The sequence below is a fragment of the Aptenodytes patagonicus genome, chromosome Z (genome assembly GCF_965638725.1).
Source record: "Aptenodytes patagonicus chromosome Z, bAptPat1.pri.cur, whole genome shotgun sequence".
Classification (NCBI taxonomy): Eukaryota; Metazoa; Chordata; class Aves; order Sphenisciformes; family Spheniscidae; genus Aptenodytes; species Aptenodytes patagonicus.
In genome coordinates, this window is record NC_134982.1 from 64,627,505 (window position 1) to 64,646,234 (window position 18,730).

An 18,730-nucleotide genomic window follows, 5' to 3' on the forward strand; every position below is an offset into this window, starting at 1 on the left:
AAACATACCACAGACATTTATGTCTATTCTTTTTGTGTGCCTTCTATAGAGACATAATCCTTTGTTGTTGGTTTTCTATCCCTTTTGCCAGCATCTTAGACCTTCAGCAATATCATGTTTTAACCTGTTGTAATGCAGCACATGGGAACATAATTCCTACCACCATGAGGGAAAATTTCTGTATCGATGGAGAAAATGTTCATTCGTGGTTTTTTCTATTTGCAGGAAACAGGGTAGAGGTCTGCATGTTTATAAATAAAATTGACTTCTGTGTACTGCTGAGGAGAAACAGAACAGCTGCCGTACGGATTTTGAAAATATCACCATTTGATAAATGTGCAACATAAGCACCATGACTTCAAGAAAATTAACTTTAATTTTCCCATCAGCAAGAGAAGAACAAGTTTAAGATTAGTTATGCATTAAACAATCAATTCATGGAGACTAATTGAAGAAGGGAAGACCTTGAAATGGAAGTCATACAAAAAAGGAAACTGATTAGTCTTTATATTAATGTTTCTGTTCAGTATCATTCACATTTTTGTCATTCATTTAATAAAGAACTGCAAGTCCCAGTCTGAAATTCATGGAATAATGAATGGCTTTCTGCTAGAAACGAAACACAAAAAATCTCTCTCTGTGTGCACATATGTATAAATACATAGAGATGTAGTTATAAGCAATGCCATGCCAGAACCTTCTCAGCTTGGGCTGGTAGTTGTGCAGTTTGTGCTGAAAATAGTGCCTTGAAAGCTGGAGGATTCTTGTGTGCATACATGGAGATCTTCAAATTAGAGTGCAAGTCATAGGCAAAATCTAAACTGAACATTTTGTAGGAGGAATGTGTAGGAGGCTTTTAAGGCTATATGGATTGCATCTTTAGTTTACAGAAAGAATGATCAATTTTGACTAAGGGTTAGCCAAACTGTATTTCATATAGAGGTCAGTAAAATGTTATAAAAGATGCTCTGACTATTAAAACACTCATTCATCTAAGAAACATTCTTTTTTGTAAGATTTATAATCCATGTGTTCACATATTCAAAAATTTCTTCTAAGGTTTCAACAGAAAAGCAGTTTAGGTTCTGCTTCAATTCATAGAATGTAATTTTAAAGTTAGAATCCTAACTCTTAAAAAATTTACAAATATTTTGTGCAAGAAGATAGAAAATTTATTTTTAAAGTGGAGATGTTTTACATGAAATAGTGTACTTGCACAAAGAAAGTTTTATTAGATTCTTACAGAGAAATTTGCTGAAAAATCTAAGTAGTTCTCACAGATTAGACTCAGATATATTGCCCACTAAGGGCATCTGAACCTGATTTTAGCCATTTTGTGTAAAGGTGTTCCCCTAGCAGAGAAACTTCAGTGGCTTTCTAACTCCAAAAATAAGCATGATTCAAAAAGTTATTGTGGTATACTAATCAAACTTCACTGATTTTAGCTTGACATTTAAACAATGATTTGGAAGTTACAGGCGAACTTGTCTCATAGCTTTTAAAGGAGAGAACCTTCCCTGGATCTCTGTTAGTATATGAATGCAATGACTTATTCTAGAGAAGAAATATTAGCTATCTTCATATTTCCACAAGCATTTGAAATGATGAGACAGGAATACTGTCAACGAGATGTCTTGAGGAAGAAAATTTCTTTACCCAGATTCAGAAATCTAGATAAAATATAATTGTTTTCCTACCTACCACTTTCCAGTCTGGAATGAAGCAGATAATTTGTTTTTATTTTTATATAATCACATGGTTGTTTTTTAGAAATTATTTGTTTTTATTAGGTATCCAAAACCAAAGAACAAGAGACCATGCTCTGCAGAGAAATGTGTTGGAAGACATGAAGAGATACAAGACAATTTACTGATACAGATGATAAAGCACTAGCTTGATGCAATCCAGAATCCTGAAGTGATCAAATATTCTTTCTGTGAAGTCTTTCTGACAAAGGAGAAGGAGACTAATTCTTCAGTCTCACATTTCATTGCTTTGGGGGAGGGAATTAGCCAGCTGAAAAGACTGCACCTACCGAGCACAGTGATGCTATGCAAGCATTCACTACTTCCCCTGAGGAAAATCTTAGAAATGTAGTTGCTCAAGGCCACACATGGCTTGCAAAGCAGTGCTGGTGGCTGAAAGGAGGTTAATGTAATAACTGGTAATGCTGAAGAAGATGGAAAGAGGAGACAGAGATGAAGGTATACCAATGCAGGGAGTCAGTGAGCAATGCAACAGATACTGTGGGTTTGGTCTGAAGCTTTGGTTCTGTTATGACTCTTCCACTCTTATGAGCAGTTCACCCCTCCCTCCTAAGCTTGCACTCACTCAGCTGCAAGGAAGAAAGTTGGCACTGCTGTAGTTACTTTGCTACTCTGAGAGTACTGCATGAGGAACTGAGATTCCTCTGGGTCTTCATTGGGATCCTAGTGACAATGAGTATAAATCATACTGGGACAGCATCAGACACAGTGAAGGAGCTGTGGGGACAACAGCCATCAAAGGTAAGTCCAGAGTGCTGCCAGGGTCCTTCCTCTGACACATTTTCTCTGTGCGAATGGGCTTATGTGGGTTGCTGGTGTCCCAGGTGAGATACTCTGTGCTGCACCCAGCAGGGGAGAAGCCTGGGAAATTTCTGAAACTTTTAGGGCACAGCACTGAGATAGGTGTAGCACTGGTGGGAATCACAGCCTGAAGATGGCAGCTTGCCCTTCGCTACCCATTTCAAAGTTACAGAGTTTCTACCACAGCAAGGGAACTGGCTGTATGCATAACTGGGTGCAGTTTGAGTGCAGAATTTTTCATCCTGGCTTCAGACGTGAAGCTTAGACAACAGAGGATAAAGCGTTAGAAGCATTGGGCAGCTGCTGAATCCCACAGGGTAATGAATTTAAAAGGAGCTAAGAAAACTGCCTGAATGAAAGGCTGAAGAGGTCAATGACCAAAAAATATATGTATGCAGGGGGGATGGAGAAATTTTACCCGTGTTGCACTCCGTACCTGCAAGAATCAAAAGATAGAAAAAACCTTGCCATATTTCTACCAAATGGCTAATTCTGACACACTTGATAGGCACAGCAGTTAAATCAAACAGGAAGCTAGCTGAAACCAATGAAAAAGTTTGAGGAGTATTTTTGCATTTCACATAAATGTAAAATCTTTGAGGGTGTTGTATTTAAATAGAATGAAACTACAAAAAGCCAGTGACTTTATTTAAGAATGAAAAGATGAACAGTACCCTAGAAGGAGGACTAGACCTTGATTAGGTCTGGAACAAAAGAATTGGGGGAGGAGAAAGGGAGTGAAGAACAACTGAAAACCTCAGTCTGACTCTTGACAAAGCAATTGGGCAGGCATCAGAAGTAATCCAGACCAGAATGAAGTTTATAAAATGTGGGCACCACTCCAAAGCAACAAGAATGGTTAAAAAAAAAAAAAAAAGAAAGAAACCTGAAATATCTTATAAATAGACCTAATTTAGAATGACAGAGCTCAGGACTACAGAGCTCTAACAACAGCTCAGGAGGATATTGGAGCCAAGACAATGCTCAGCATCCATATAAATGTTGCAAGAAACATAATTATATCATTTTACAAGAGTTTGTAAGAGATTGCATAATATGCACAAAATTGGCAAAGGTTCCAATAACGCCACAGTCAAATTCTCTATAAAAGCCTGAAAGGAAATGGGTTACTAAATGATTTTAAGCTGGACAGTGATGTACAAAAGAGTGTGTTGCCAGAAGTGGTACTTATCAGTATTAACAATGAAAACAGGCATGGGTATTACAGAGGTAATTCTATAAAAAAGTATGCCTGAGACAGAAATCACTCCCAAAAGAAGAAAGTCTAGGAGTAGCACAGAGTACAGTTGTTGCCATCAGTAATACTTTTGTTCCAGCAAAGATCTCTTGGAACAAATATGTTTCATAAGAAGTGTGCCTAACCCACCTGCTCAACACAGTAATCTGAAAATGCTACTCTGGGCTGATGTCCTGTGGACATTAAATGAAAACCTTAACAGAAAATAAAAGAAGCTGAAGGAGTTAATTGAGGAAGCAGCAGTGGTCAGGAACAACACCAGGAAGAACAATTTCAGCTGTCTACAGATGACTCCAAAGGGGGTATTACCATAATCCTCTTTTCAGCAGTGTGAAAACTGCTATCCAAAACTGAAGACCATTGGTCTGTGTGTGAGGCACGCAAACAGCAATGAAGCATCATAAATGCAGAGGAACTCTCTGAATACAAAAGGCTTTAAGTCTTTATGAGAGGCAAGCATTACCCAAAACGGAACAAAAATCTCAAATTATTGTTGCCAGCAGGAGACTTGGAGACTGGCACTCTTATCCTTTGCTATTCCTTCCTCTGAGAAGAAATGGAGAGGATTTTTTTTCCATCTATACAGACTGACAAGGGTTCTTAAAATAAATGAGAACAAAAACATTCTTTACATAAGTGGTTCCCAACTACTCCATTTGGAGTCCATTTTCATCTCTGAAAATTGTTCCTAGTCCATGGTATGTCATTATTGTAAATATTTTAATTGAAAACATCAGAAAGGGTACAAGGCGCTTGGGAGCAGCTTCAGCCCTTCTGCTGTTTAAGAATAATATAGTGGAGAAAATTCCAGATATAATACTGGTTAACTTGTTTAGTAAAAATAAAACAAAACCATAAGCTTGAATTATCATAGGCTAAGGTACTGCTTTGGGAGAGACCACAAAGAAAGCATTATACCTTTTAGCATGGGCAGCTGTGAAAGTATATTCTTGGGCTATGTTGCGAGCTGGAGAGGAGAAGAAGGTGTGGTTTTATTTTTCAGTATTATTTGGTTTAATACAAAGATTCATGAAATGTTTCAGAATAATTCATGTAAAAGGATAAATAAAGGTCTTTAGGGATGGGAAGTCCTGAGAAAGTCTAAGAATGTTTTATTCTAGCCTTAGATGAACAACGTTGAATTTTTTGAACTTTGCTATAACTAAACAGGCCAGGTCAAGTGAAAGCTCACATTAGTGCTACAGGAAAAAAATGGTCCTCTGTAGTAAAGGAAATATAACTTTATTTAGATTGTCTAAAAAAAATATGTTGTCCAGGGTATTATTTTCACATCTGTGAGAAAATATTCCCATGCCCAAGACCATACCAGTAACTGGGAGACGGTGAAGCACAACTCACTGTCTATAGAGCTAATCACAGCAAAGAGCCAGTTTGTCAGCCCAGCAGGGGTTAAGTTCTTACCGATGTCTTGCTCTTGCTTCAGCTAACAAATGCTTTGAAACTGAGAAACATAGAGCATCAGCGTATAGTGTGTAATATCAGATTTCTTCTGAGAATAGAAAAAAGCTATTTTATCAGCAAATGACATAGGGCTCTTTCAGAAGTGTCTGTAGGAACTGGAAGAATCCTTAGCCAATGAAACCATAATCTGGAATCACATGGAAGCAGGGCACAGAGGCAAATCCTTCTCTGGGTGAGGAACACAACCATCCCAATGAAATAAGCCACACATTGCTCTGGGTTAAAAATACGCTATACATGAATCTACGCAGCCAGAATCAAGGTGACTGGCACACTTTGGGATATATATCCATGCTAGCTCTAAAGCAGGCAATTTTGGAAGCAATGTAGGAAAGAAGTAGAGTCATAGATTTCAGGGCAAAGAGAGTCATATCTTGAGTAGGTGAATCAAATTTCTGGCAGGTTTGCACTGAAGGCAATAACCTCATAACACAACCAGGTAGATTAAGGCTAGCGTGGGCATGCCTCCATGTGCTTCAATCACATATTCAAATTCAGTGTAGGCATGGGATAAATGGATAGTGGTATAAAGGCATTAAATGAAAACACCTAGTTCGAGACAAAGGAAATGGTAAGAAAGGCCTGAACAAACAAAAGCAATAGGGTGATTGCAAGAAAGGATTAGGGTCTGGATGTAGGTAGGATCACAAAGTGTAGTGATTTAAAAGGAAGGAGAAGGCAGAACAAAATGTTTTGAAGGAAAAAAGCTAGTGCAAGCTTCAAAAAGACATGGTCAAATCAGTTTTTTTCTGTACAAGAGATTTTTTTTTTTTTTTTTTAAATGTGGAATTGAAGGAAACAAGTGTAGATAACCACATGAGCTCTTAGTGACGGGACTATGTGGTGTGAAAAACTGGCTGTGAACTTTCTTAGGACACAATCTCTTAATTTAAAATCCTTTGTCTAAAAGACTGTGGGTTTCCTCCAAATTAGAAGATTTCTAGCATAAAAATTTTTTACTTTTTACCTTACAAGATTTTCTTCCTTTATCCTAACCCAAAAGACAAGATAGAGTCCAGAGCTTTATTAATGTGTAATAATGAGTAAAAAAGAATAAAGTGCCCATCTCGGGCTTTTGCAATACTGTTAAGATGAAGAATTCATAGAGGAATACTATCAAATAGAGCAAGGTCAAAGGTATAAAGCTTTCAGTAATCTCAAAAGAGTCCAAAATTTTATCCACCCCTTTCCCTGGTTGCTTGACATTTTGATGGTAAAAAAGCTATATCTAGTTTCCAGGTGCATATTCTAGAGGGAAAAAACTGACATGCTAGTTTGATCAGAGTAATAGTAAAGCTTCTGAAGGGCACAGCTTCTTAGTGAACGTACACAATATTGTACAGAAAAGCCCAGGGAAATAAAAAGAGGCAATTGTATGAATCAAAAGGAAAAGTGGGCCAGCGTATTTCAGTAATAATTACAGTTATCAATACAGGACACAACAATTTGAGGTGAAACCTTCTGGAGGGATGAGAATCTTATTTTAAGCTTTCTTTCAAAAGCTTATGTATACATAAATGCAATGTGTTTCTTTCTCCATTTGAATGGATGTTAATCAAAAAAGCTTTGAAAAACAAAATTTCTATGAGTAGCTTAAATTCATCCATACTCATTAGATGCTCAATTAGGTGAAACAAACTTTTCATCATATGCCAGAGGCTTAATTTAATTTGCCAAGGATAAGCAGTTAACCATATCTGTAAAGCTCTGAATTTTTTGGAAATTACTTCAGTGTAGTGAAGCAAAAACTATTAAACGCTGGAAAGCCATAGGCAGACTAAAATTCAACATTGTTTATCCTAGATCTAAGGGTATTTACTTGAGCTATTTGTGTAAAAAAAAAAGCATTAAATTCCATGCTACACAGTGGCTCATTGAAGTAAACTGTCATCAATATTAGGGTAAAATGACCTTCCATTTACATTGCAGGAGTGTACTTTGGTTGTTTTATAAGATTTCAGGAAGAATGTTGTCTTAAAGGTGCTGAGTCAGAGGACTTTTTCCAGTAATTTACAATCAAATATTAGCAACTAATTTCTTTTCAGAGGGGTAGATAGTCACTCCCCCTCCCTGGAGGCAATGGGAGATTTTTTTTTTTAGAAATGTAATGTTTTTAATGACATCAGTTAGGTTTGTATGCAGTATCAAGACTGATGAATTAAACCAAACATTGATGAAGAGAAGAAGCCTTGCTAAACTAAAGCAGACAACTTTCCTACTCTGGTTTTTTTTTGCTTTCTTTGAAAACTAAAATCAAGTTAGAAAATACAAACCAAGTCGCTGCATCTACAGTCAATATTCTGTTGCTACCTGAAAGAAAGCTTCAAAATTCAACCATTTCTCATACGATTGTAGAGAAATCCTAGTTGGATCCTATTTTTATAAAGACTTGGAAAGTTTGGCTACTTTATGTCCTTCTGTGAAAATACTGTATTAAACTAAGTTATCGCTAATAAATGTATATTAGCCAAAAATTTTAGAACAAGAAGGGACAAATCAGTTTCAAATACCAGGTCACTGTATAATTCCTCGTCTAATGCCAAATAACCAAGGTTTCCCTCCAGGTTAAAATGGCTGTACACTAGCTTATCTCTCTGCCATAAGACCTACTTAGGGCAATGCCACACATTTTCAACAGTCTATGAAAGACTCCTGCAGCTGATCAATATCCAGGGTTAGATAATTTAAAACAGCTTTGGCAAACTCTTTTTGACCAATATAACATACGTGACCTCAGAAGCAACATGAGATTTGCATGTCTAAAGTTACTCCTATTAAATGACTTGCTGTTCCTCTAACAGGGTTCTGACGAGGATTTGCTGTCTTAAAATTAAGCTTTCTCCCCGACGAATACACATCACCCAAGTCATTACTATGATCCTATTAATTTGTTTGCCGCAGCCACTGAGGTACTTGATGCAGTATAGGCAGCCAAGAAAAATTGTATCTCTTGCTGTTTAATTTCCTTAACCCAATTCACAAGGTTTGTTTTGAAGCTGTGTCTTTAATTGGTCTCCGCAAGAGAAAAGGGGTAATAAATCATAGAATCATAGAACGGTTTGGTTGGAAGGGACCTTTAAAGATTATCTAGTTCCAACTCCCCCTGCCATGGGCAGACACATCTTTCAGATGTTGCAGATGTTTCAGATCAGGTTGCTTAAAGACTTGTCCAACCTGACTGAACATTTCCAATGACTGGGCATTCACAGCTTCTCTGGGCAACCTGTTCCAATGTCTCACCACCCTCATCATAAAAAATTTCTTCCTTATATCCAATCTAAATCTATCCCTTTTTAGTTTAAAACTATTACCCCTTGTCCTGTCACTACAGGCCCTGGTAAAAAGCCTCTCTATGTCTTTCTTTTAAGCCCCCTTTAAGTATTGAAAGGCCACAGTACTGTCTTCCTGGCGCCTTCTCTTCTCCAGGCTGAACAATCACAACTCTCTCAGCCTTTCTTCATAGGAGAGGTGTTCCAGCCCTCTTTGACCATTTTTGTGGCCCTCCTCTGGACCTGCTCCAACAGGTCCACATCTTTCTTGTGCTGAGGGCTCCAGAGCTGCATGCAGTACTCCAGGTGGGGTCTCCTAAGAGCAGGCCACGCTTCTTTTTATGCAGACTGGGTTACAATTGGCTTTCTGGGCTGCAAGTGCACATTGCTGGCTCATGTCCAGCTTTTCATCCATCAATATCCCCAAGTCCTCCTCCACAGGGCTCTACTCAATCAGTTCATCCCCCTGTCTGTATTGATATCGGAGATTGTGCCAACCCAGGTGCAGGGCCTTGCACTTGATCTTGTTGAACTTCAGGAGGTTCACATGGGCCCACTCCTCAAGCCTATCAAGGTCTCTCTGGATGGCATCCCTTCCCTCAAGCATATCAACTGCACCACTCAGCTTGGTGTCATCTGCAAACCTGTTGAGGGTGTACTCAATCCCACTATCTATGTCATTGAGGAAGATATTAAATACTATTCGTCCCATTGAGAGACACCACTCATTACTGATTTCCATGCGGACAATGAGCCATTGACTATGACTTTTAGGACCCGGCCATCCAGCCTTATCCATTTAGCAGTCCATCCATCAAACCCATATCTCTCCAATTTAGCAGCAAGAATGTTATGGGTGACCGTATCAAAGGCCTTACAGAAGTCCAGGTAGGTGACATCCCTAGCTCTTCCCTTGTCCACTGATGCAGTCACTACATCATAGAAAGGCACTAGAGTAGTCAGTCAGGCACGATTTGCCCTTGGTGAAGCCATGTTGACTGTCTCTAATCAGCTCCCTGTCTTCCATATGTCTTGACATATCTTCCAGGAGGATCTGTTCCATGATCTTACCAGGCACAGAGTGGCGCTGACTGGTCGGTAGTTCCCAGGGTCCTCCTTTTTACCCTTTTTAAAAATGGATGTGATGTTTCCCTTTTTCCAGTCACTGGGTACTTGGTCTGACTACCATGACTTTTCAAATATGAAGAGTGCCTTGGCAACTACATCAGCCAATGATCTCAAGACCCTGGGATGCATCTCATCAGGTCCCAAGAACTTATGTATGTTCCTCAGGTAGTCTCAAACTTGATCTTCTACAATGGGAGGGACTTCATTCCCCCAGTCCTTGTCTTGAGTTTCAGGGACTTGAGAGATGTGGGAAGAGGGATTACCACTGAAAACTGAGGCAAAAAAATTGCTGAGTGCTTCAGCCTTCTCCATGTCACTTGTCACTAGTTCTCCTGTCTTATTTATTGGGGGGTGTGTGTGTACATTTTCTTTAATCTTCCTTTTCTGACCAACATACCTGTAGAAGACCTTCTTATGAATCTTTGTATCCCTTGCCAAATTCAGCTCCAACTGTGCCTTAGCTTTCCTGATCCCATCCCTACACATCTGGACAGTGTCCCTGTATTCTTCCCAGGATACACATCCCTGGTTCCACTGCCTGTGCATTTCCTTCTTACACTTTAGTTTGACTTGGAGGTCCTTACTCAGCCATGCTGGTCTCATGCTTTCCTTTCCTGATTTCTTTCACATGGGAACTGAGAGCACTTGCTCTCTAAGAAAAATGTTCTTAAAGAGCTGCCAGCTCTGTTCAGCTCCTTTATCCCTGAAGGCAGTTTCCCAGAGGGTCACATCCACTAATTCCTTAAACAACTGTAAGTTTGCTCTCCTAAAATTCAGGGTCCTGACTACTCTTCACTTGGCACGTATCCCTCAAGGCTGTGAATTCCATCAGGGCTCTCAACCTGTTCATCACTATTTTTCAAAGACATCTCTGTGCAGTCAATCAATTTTTTTACATTGAGCGCAACCCCTCTGCCCCTCCTTCCTTACCTGTCCCTTCTGAACAGTTTATAACCATCAATCGCAGCACCCCAGTTGTGTGATTTGTCCCACCATGTTTCAGTGACAGCAATTAGATCGTAGCTTTCTGGCTGCACAGTGGCTTCCAGATCCTCCTGCTTGTTACCCATGCCGTGTTCATTGGTATAGAGGCACTTCAGCTGGGCTATCGACTGTGTCACCTTTCTAGAAGAACACACCGTAATTTATTTGCGGCATTTCACAGGTGTTTTTCCTTGTTGGTTCCTAATACATCAACAGCCCCGTCTTGTTTGAGAAGTTTGATAAGGTTTGGTTTTGGTGGTGTTACTGGTGAAAGCGTCTAGATGATGCCCACTGGCATAAAACAGCCTTCTGAGAACTTCAGGTATCTACAAGTTTTAGTAGCTGCTCCATGTGTAGAGTCTGGATCTCATGCAGGTGCCTACATATTGGACTTAAACATACTAGGTGACAGACAATTTCTTCAGATCTGCATAGATATAGTCTAAGCATTCCCATTATGTAGCTATTGTCACATACCCAAATTTTTGTAATGACCACTAGCAGACTTGGTCTGAAGTAAGATTTCCACAAAAAGCAGCACTCAGAGGAATCCTCTCTGTTTATAAGGCATTAACGTAAGTGAGTGCAGTTATGAACAGAGTGCAGTCTGTCTTTGCTTACCGCTAAGTTAGGAATTTATATACCTACAGTGATAGAGGTTGTTTATGCTCTCTAATTTAAGAAGAAAGATGCACCTGCTGATGTCAAACGGCAGTAGATTTTGAACAAAATTCTTCATGCATGCAAAGAAGAGCAACGAAGCTGGTGAAGGGTCTATAGAACAATTCTTAAGAGGAGCAGCTGGGGCAACTGGGGTTGTTTAGTCTGGAGAAAAGGAGGCTGAGGGGAGACCTTATAGCTCTCTACAACCACCTGAAAGGAGGTTGTAGCGAGGTGGGTGTCGGTCTCTTCTCCCAATTAGCAAGTGATAGAACAAGAGGAAACAGCCTCAAGTTGTGCCAGGGGAGGTTTAGATTGGGTATTAGGAAAAATTTCTTCACCGAAAGGGTTGTCAAGCACTGGAAGAGGCTGCCCAGGGAAGTGGTTGAGTCACCACCCCTGGAGGTATTTAAAAGATAGATGTGGTGCTTAGGGACATGGTTTAGTGGTGGACTTGGCAGTGTTAGATTTATGGTTGGAGTCAACGATCTTAAAGGTTTTTTCCAACCTAAATGATTTTATGATTCTGTGATTCTATGCTATGTACACTGTAATCAGCCTGGGGAGATCACTGGCTTACAATGTTGCCTTTCGTTTTTTTTTTTGAAGGCTGGATGACATTCAGGCCATGTTTGTAGCCATAGTTAACTTAATTATGTAGGGGTAATCAAGCTTCTTGCTTCAGGGTGTAAACTAATTACCACAAGGGACATCTACATCTCATGGGCGGCACTGCAAATTTGGAAAGTGCAGATAAGGCTCTTCCTCTTCTTTTCAGAGGCAGTGTTAATCACTAATTGGACCAGAAACTGACTTCTCTTGTGCGAAAAAGCTTTATTGCATGTAAATTACATGGACGCAGGGTCTGTTCTATTGCTGAATAAATGAAACGGTACCATCATCTGTAGAGCTTGGGTCTTTTATTCTCATTCAGGAGGGAAAGAAAGCTGGTAAACTGAACAAGTCTAGTGGTCTAGTGCTGTATAAATCTGTTATCACAATTTAACTGATGTCTTATCAACTTTAATTCTCTTATGAATGTGGAAATTAGTGGTTTTCCATACTGAACTGGAAGGGACTTTGTCAATGTGAGACAACACTTGTCTGCAGAATAGATTGAATGTTTGTACCCTTGACAGTATAGCATTGCAAAGTTACGTACTTTTACAGAGATCAAATAAGGTACTTACAGTCTCTTCTGGCGTAAAAAAAGTGAGTTGTTGGATCATGTTTTGACTGGGGAAGAGACCTTTTTAGAGTGAACGAAGAACTGTGAGAACAAGTGTATTCTGTAAAGAAGCTATTTCTTGCAGAAGAGTATGATGAAACGAAGAGTGGCTTATCTCTCCAAAATGATTATGATGATGACCTTTCAGTTGTCTCAAGAGGCTTTCTAGTATCTTGTTCTTTCTCTATGTTCTTCTTTGTTCTCTGACATATCAATTTTTAAGGGATTGACTTCCTAGGAACTGAGCATTATTAAACAGCATACTCAAGTGTATCTTGTTTTCTGCTAGTAATATAATATTTCACAAGGATGAAAATTAAAATGTCATCAAAGAGGTGAATAGCACGTGAAATGGCACAGCGGTCACAACTGGGGGGAATGGTTAAAGAGTAAAAAATGGGACTGAGTACTGAAGTTTGGGATTTTTGTGAAATCTTATAGAAGTCACTAAACTTCTTTTATATCACTGTCCTCTACTGCAAACCAAAAAGTTCATCTTTATTAAATTTTGTGAGTTTCAATTGATTAATGTTTATCAGTGTTTTGAGACACACCAATTGAAAATATTTTATATGCAAAAAAATGCATATTGTTATAAAAGGTCTTCAGAAGATATTTCAAAATGCATATTAAATTTGTAATACAATACAAAATGATGTGCCCCTCTGAGATGAGAGAAGGACTCAGCTTCCAGGAGAAGTAATGGAAATTCATAAACTTGACTGCTGCAAGTTACCCAGCAGGCAATATTGTTATAATTATCATTCTCAAACAAGCCACTCAATAAGAGTCAGCATTCTTCCTGTTTGAAAAGTAATTGCTAAGATTCTGCCTGTCAAAAGCCATTATATGGTGCCAAAAACCTTAATGCATTTGTAGTTTTTAATTGACCTTTAACTCTAATTGCCTTGGCAAGCTTTACAAAGCAGTCCTAACAAACAGATGAAAAAAACGTTCAACAAAGAGTGATGAAGCCACAGCCTTAGCTCCAGTCACAGATGACTCAGTGACAGACAGGACCTAAAGCAGATACAGGACTGCATGTCCAGTGTCCATCTTGAAAGGGAACCCTGAGTAAGTTTATCAGCAAGACTGATCCTTGATAAGATCTCAGAAACACAACACATTAGAACTCATTTAAAGTTACAAGGATAAATATCACAAGCTACACATGGAGAATTTGTATGCCTCTGCTAACAATGTCAAAATAAGACACTTGAAGATAATCACCTGATTGGTGTTTGAAGCAGCTGTTCTTGCGAGCAATCAGTCAAGTCTAGACAGTCATTGGAATCAATGAGACCCTTATGTCTAAAAAAGACATATCATTTTAGGTGTGTAGGAATATCCATCTCCTCTAAAAAATTGAGCTGATTCACAAAATGGTACTTATGAAAAGGGTAGAAACAACATCCTTTACACTTATCTTCAGAAGAACAGACTCTGTTTATCTTGTTGAACTTGATTCTTCTAGCTAGTCATAGACATTCTGCAGACTTGCCAGACCATTCAGCATTTCCAGGTTTTCCACCTGAATTGCTTACTTTGCTCCTGCTCACACATGTGGAGATTACAAAAATTCTCCTTCAAAAGTCATTGACACACTTGCCTTCTCCTGTATGGAGACTGGACAGTAGATTCAGCCACTATTTCTATTATACCAATAATTGAGAAACAGAAGCAAGCAAAACACAGTGTTTTGGTTTGCTTTGAACTTTCATAGAGAATTGCAACCATTTGCCCTGTCTTCCAATGAATGACCCATTGGTCATTCTGACAAAGCTTTTTGAAAGATTCAGCAGCCAGTGATAATGCAGAATTGAGAGGGTGGAGGTTCTCCTGAACCTAAGTTGCTTTAGATTTTCTCCAGTAAAAATACCAAGACAATTTTCTGGTCATAAAGTGCAGAACTCACGGTTGAGGGTTTTGAAAACATTTCATAACACCCTTGTTTTGTGTTCTGTTTGTTCCATGGTACCTGTTAAATGATATAACAATAATATGGCTATAATTCCAAGTTAAAGTCCTATAATTAGGTAAGTTCACACAAAGTGTTGTGATCTCACCAAATCATGGAACTACTATCTAGTGAACATCATCGGTTACTGTGAGGCTTTAGAGTCTCAGTTTTTGAGGTTTAGACCATACTAACTGCGTGAAAAATGCTTGGTCAAGCAGTGTGCATTAAATATTGAAGTAGGTATGTAGGACTCATAGAATCCAGGTCCAGTGTTACTGGTGTACAAAGCAGAGGTTACTATCATGCAATGTGTTGCAAAAGCACATTCAGCATTCTAGGGGGGTCAGCTGCACGTCAGAATACACATGGGGACTCCAATATTGCAAAGCATAATCCAATCTACCTCTTTATTGACTTAGACTGTATGGTTAAAAAGAACTGTGCAATTCATCCCATCTTACTTTTGGAGGAAAAACTGATAAACTTTGCAAAACCTTGTTAGACTTTTAGGTTTCTTTTTAACATGCATTGCACACAGATGTTAACAGGGTTGCTGTTGACACATAATTCTTTCTTCATCAAGGGCTGATCAGAATTTAATACTAGCAATTTTAAAGAGACAAGCTTTTAGGCCTGGAAATGTGCATATAAATAAAAACAGTGTTATTCCAGCTCCATTGTTAATGAAAGAAAAATGATCCATGTTCTCTCTAGGGATAACTAAGTCTCACAATATATTTATTTCAAGATTTAGGTGCTATTGGAAATAATAACTAATCACCCAACAACTATTAGTGAGCCTTCGCCCATATCCAACAAGCTTATTAACTCCCTGTAACCTTTGTTTTTATATCCTGCACAGGAAAACAAAAGCAGTTTCTTGGAAAAAGATACAGTTAAAAAATGTATCAGATGCACCTTGAAGACCAAATAATATTACCGACAGATATTGATTGTAAGAATGCTTTGTTATATTGACTTACTTCCACCTCTTACGGTAATTTTCAGAAATACTGTTTTATATTCACTATATGCATTACCATCTTGCTCAGGAAGCTTGCCCATCATCCAGAAAGAGAAGTGCTAAGGAGAAACTAAGAAGAGAATGAAGCTGATGTTAAGGAAGCTACATTGGTTAAAGGATTTCCACAGCAAGGGCAAGGGAAAGGGCAAGGGCGAGGGCAACAGCAACAGCAGAGCACAGGAAGGGCCTGTTAGGTAGTGGCTAGTACTATGGATCTTCCAATGGGCAAGAGATGAATAGGAGTTGTGGACAGAGAAATATGAAGCACTGAGAGACTCAGTCATCATACTGAAGAGAAAAAAAGGAAGAATGGGCTGAGAACAGAAAAGTAATGGATGGTGAATGACAGAAAATCATAGAAATGTTAAAGGCTGGTGCACAAAAGTGATACTGGTAGGTACTGTGGAAAAAGACTGAAGGATGATTGGAAAGGAGAACTGCAGCAAGAGACAGCTAAGTTAAAGTAACACCTGGTGAAGACTGTAATCAAATAATAGCTTTTTAGGTGGATGTGGAACCAAGACTCCTGATTATATTAAAATATGAGGGTGTGGTAATGTGCAGAGCAGGGGGTGGACTGATCATTGACATGAAGGCTGACATCATCATAGATGAGTTTAACAAGTAACAAAACAAAAATCCAGGAAACCGAAGAGCTTAACTCCAGAAAATAGGTTGATGGCTAGGTACATTTGATATGAGAACAAATGGAGGAAAGAGGCTTTGAGGCTGCTGCTCAAAAAAAAGGAGAGAAGCTACGAAGCCAGAGGTGACAGGGTATGGAAAAAGATGAAGAAGTCCAGTGCCTAAATTATTCTCTGTATGAGGAGAACTGAGGTCATCTCTGTGTCAGTGTATGTGACACAGGGATCCAGGAATGGCAGTAGGAGAGAAGAACAAGCTGAAAGGTCATGAATGTCTTGATTCCTCAGAAACGGCAATTAGGAATCATGTTAAAGATGGAGCGTGCACTCCAGAAACTCAGATAGAAGGGTACAGGGCAGCATGTAAAAGGGAAGAAGGAAATAAAGAAGGGGACTGCATGGAGGAGGGATACAGTGGCAGCAAGTACAGGTGGAAAAAATGCAGTTTTGGGATAGTGCCACTCCAGGCGATGAGGAAGGGGCAAAGGAAGGTGTGCAGGGGGTGTCTGGAACCTGCTGATGTTTGAAAAGGGAAATAGGAATGCAGGGGAGAAAAGGAACTGTGAGCTTGGAGAGCAGCAAGGATCAAAAATGAAAGAAAAAATGGAGCAAATGGTGAGAGACTGGTGAGAAGCATGGGTGAACTGCGGAGAGTATTTAAATAACCCTCTGACTAGTATTTAAAAAATGCTATAAGTCAGCATCTGTGGAAGCTTAACACTCTTCCACGATCCTCATCTAGGCAGCTTATGACTTGTTCCATGCTGCTGAAGTCATCTCTCTTCTTCCAGTGTGACAGTATGTATTCTGCAATTGCTTTTTAATCTTTCTCAGGTTCAGCTTGGAGCACAATGCCTAATGGCATGCATTTATGCAATGTAAAATTCTTTCTTGGTCTGGATTTTAAGGATGCAAAGAATCCATAACACACCATAAACAAAACAAAAACTTAAGTTTCTCATTTTCTGCTTAATTCTTGTTTCCATAAATCTGATACTTAAGGCTTTGTGGGCTATTTTTTAATAGAGATTTTAGAAGACTAATGTGTATCCTTGGGGATTAAGGGAAAGATAACCATTATAGCAGGGTATCTGACACTAACTTGCACATTTAGCCAGCAAATTCTATTAAAAATTTTTTGCACAATACATTTTTCTAGAATCCAGTATAAACATAAACTTCCAAACTTTACTTTCAAGATGTGGGTTTAAATTAACAAGTTCTGTTTTCCTTTCTTCTGAGTTGCTTTGCCGTATTTTTTTTTCTTCTTCTCATGGTGCATAGGCTTCAGCATTCCTGAGCATGTAAGAAATTGTAGTTGGCTGTTCTGTACACCATATTCAGATTGACATACTGACATCACACTGTAAATTGCTAAGGTAAAATAAAGTAATTAAGATATGAAGCTACATAAAATAGATTTTCTGTTAATTGTGCCCATTTTCACTTGTACTCCATTTTTGCAATCATATCCTATTTACTATTTGCCATAAGTCATTGTAATCAGTTGACTAGACAATAAATGTACTATAAGTTGAGCATGGTCATAACACTGTTTGGCTTTGAAAGCATTGGCAGAATGACGTTTGCGTACAAGTCAGGTTCTATATCTTCAACTGTAGATGCTTTAAGGCAGTGGATGCCTCTGGGTGTGTCTATGAAGGACATTAGTACAGAGCACAGGGGTCCAGCTGCCAGCTCAGTGCATGATGGACTGCTGACATAGTACAGCACAGTGCTCATGAGCTTTGGCACAGTCTTGATCTAAAGGGACTACACAAGCTGTGTCTGAAGCTAGCTTATGCCACATTTGCCCAGGAGTTTTTGTGACATGCTGCTTTCCGTGATACAGACATACCCTTAGGTCTATACAGACAAAATGTTTTCCTTCTATTTTTCATTCCTAAATATAGCAGGGGCTGCAAGAAATGAGGCACAAAAACTCCTCCAGGGTGGTGGCTGGACTGTCATTTATTTATTTTTGCAACCTTGGAGCAATCTGAGATTCTTAATTTCAAAGCTCTTCTTTCCTGAGTTATCTCTGTAATTTGGCCTCCGATAATAATAAATCTTGCCACCTGCAATCACAGTTTCTGAAAATGTTCACATTTACAAGGGGCTAATAACCACCTAGCAATTGTAATAGCTGAGTCTGTAAAGGACAGGATCTTAAACTCCAGATGCTCAAAGTGTAGTTCTGCTCTGTCTCTTATAGGAAGTTACGCTGACATTTTGCAAGTTAAATTTCACAGGCATTTTGGCTTCAGATAGTTTTCTGTCAATGCAGTAGCTCTCCAAAGTATCTTACGTAATTTTAGTCATGTCATACACTAATATTTAAGTCTTTTACCAGAAAGAATTGCAACTTATAAGCAGCCTGGAGCCTTGGAGTTCTGTATGAAGAAACTGAATTTGTTTTTGACACTTTGACAGCAGTCAAAGTGAAGTCCCTTGTTTTATACAGCCATTACACATGAACAAGAGTATAGAGAGTATTCATTTCAAATACTGACTTAAGATTCTGGA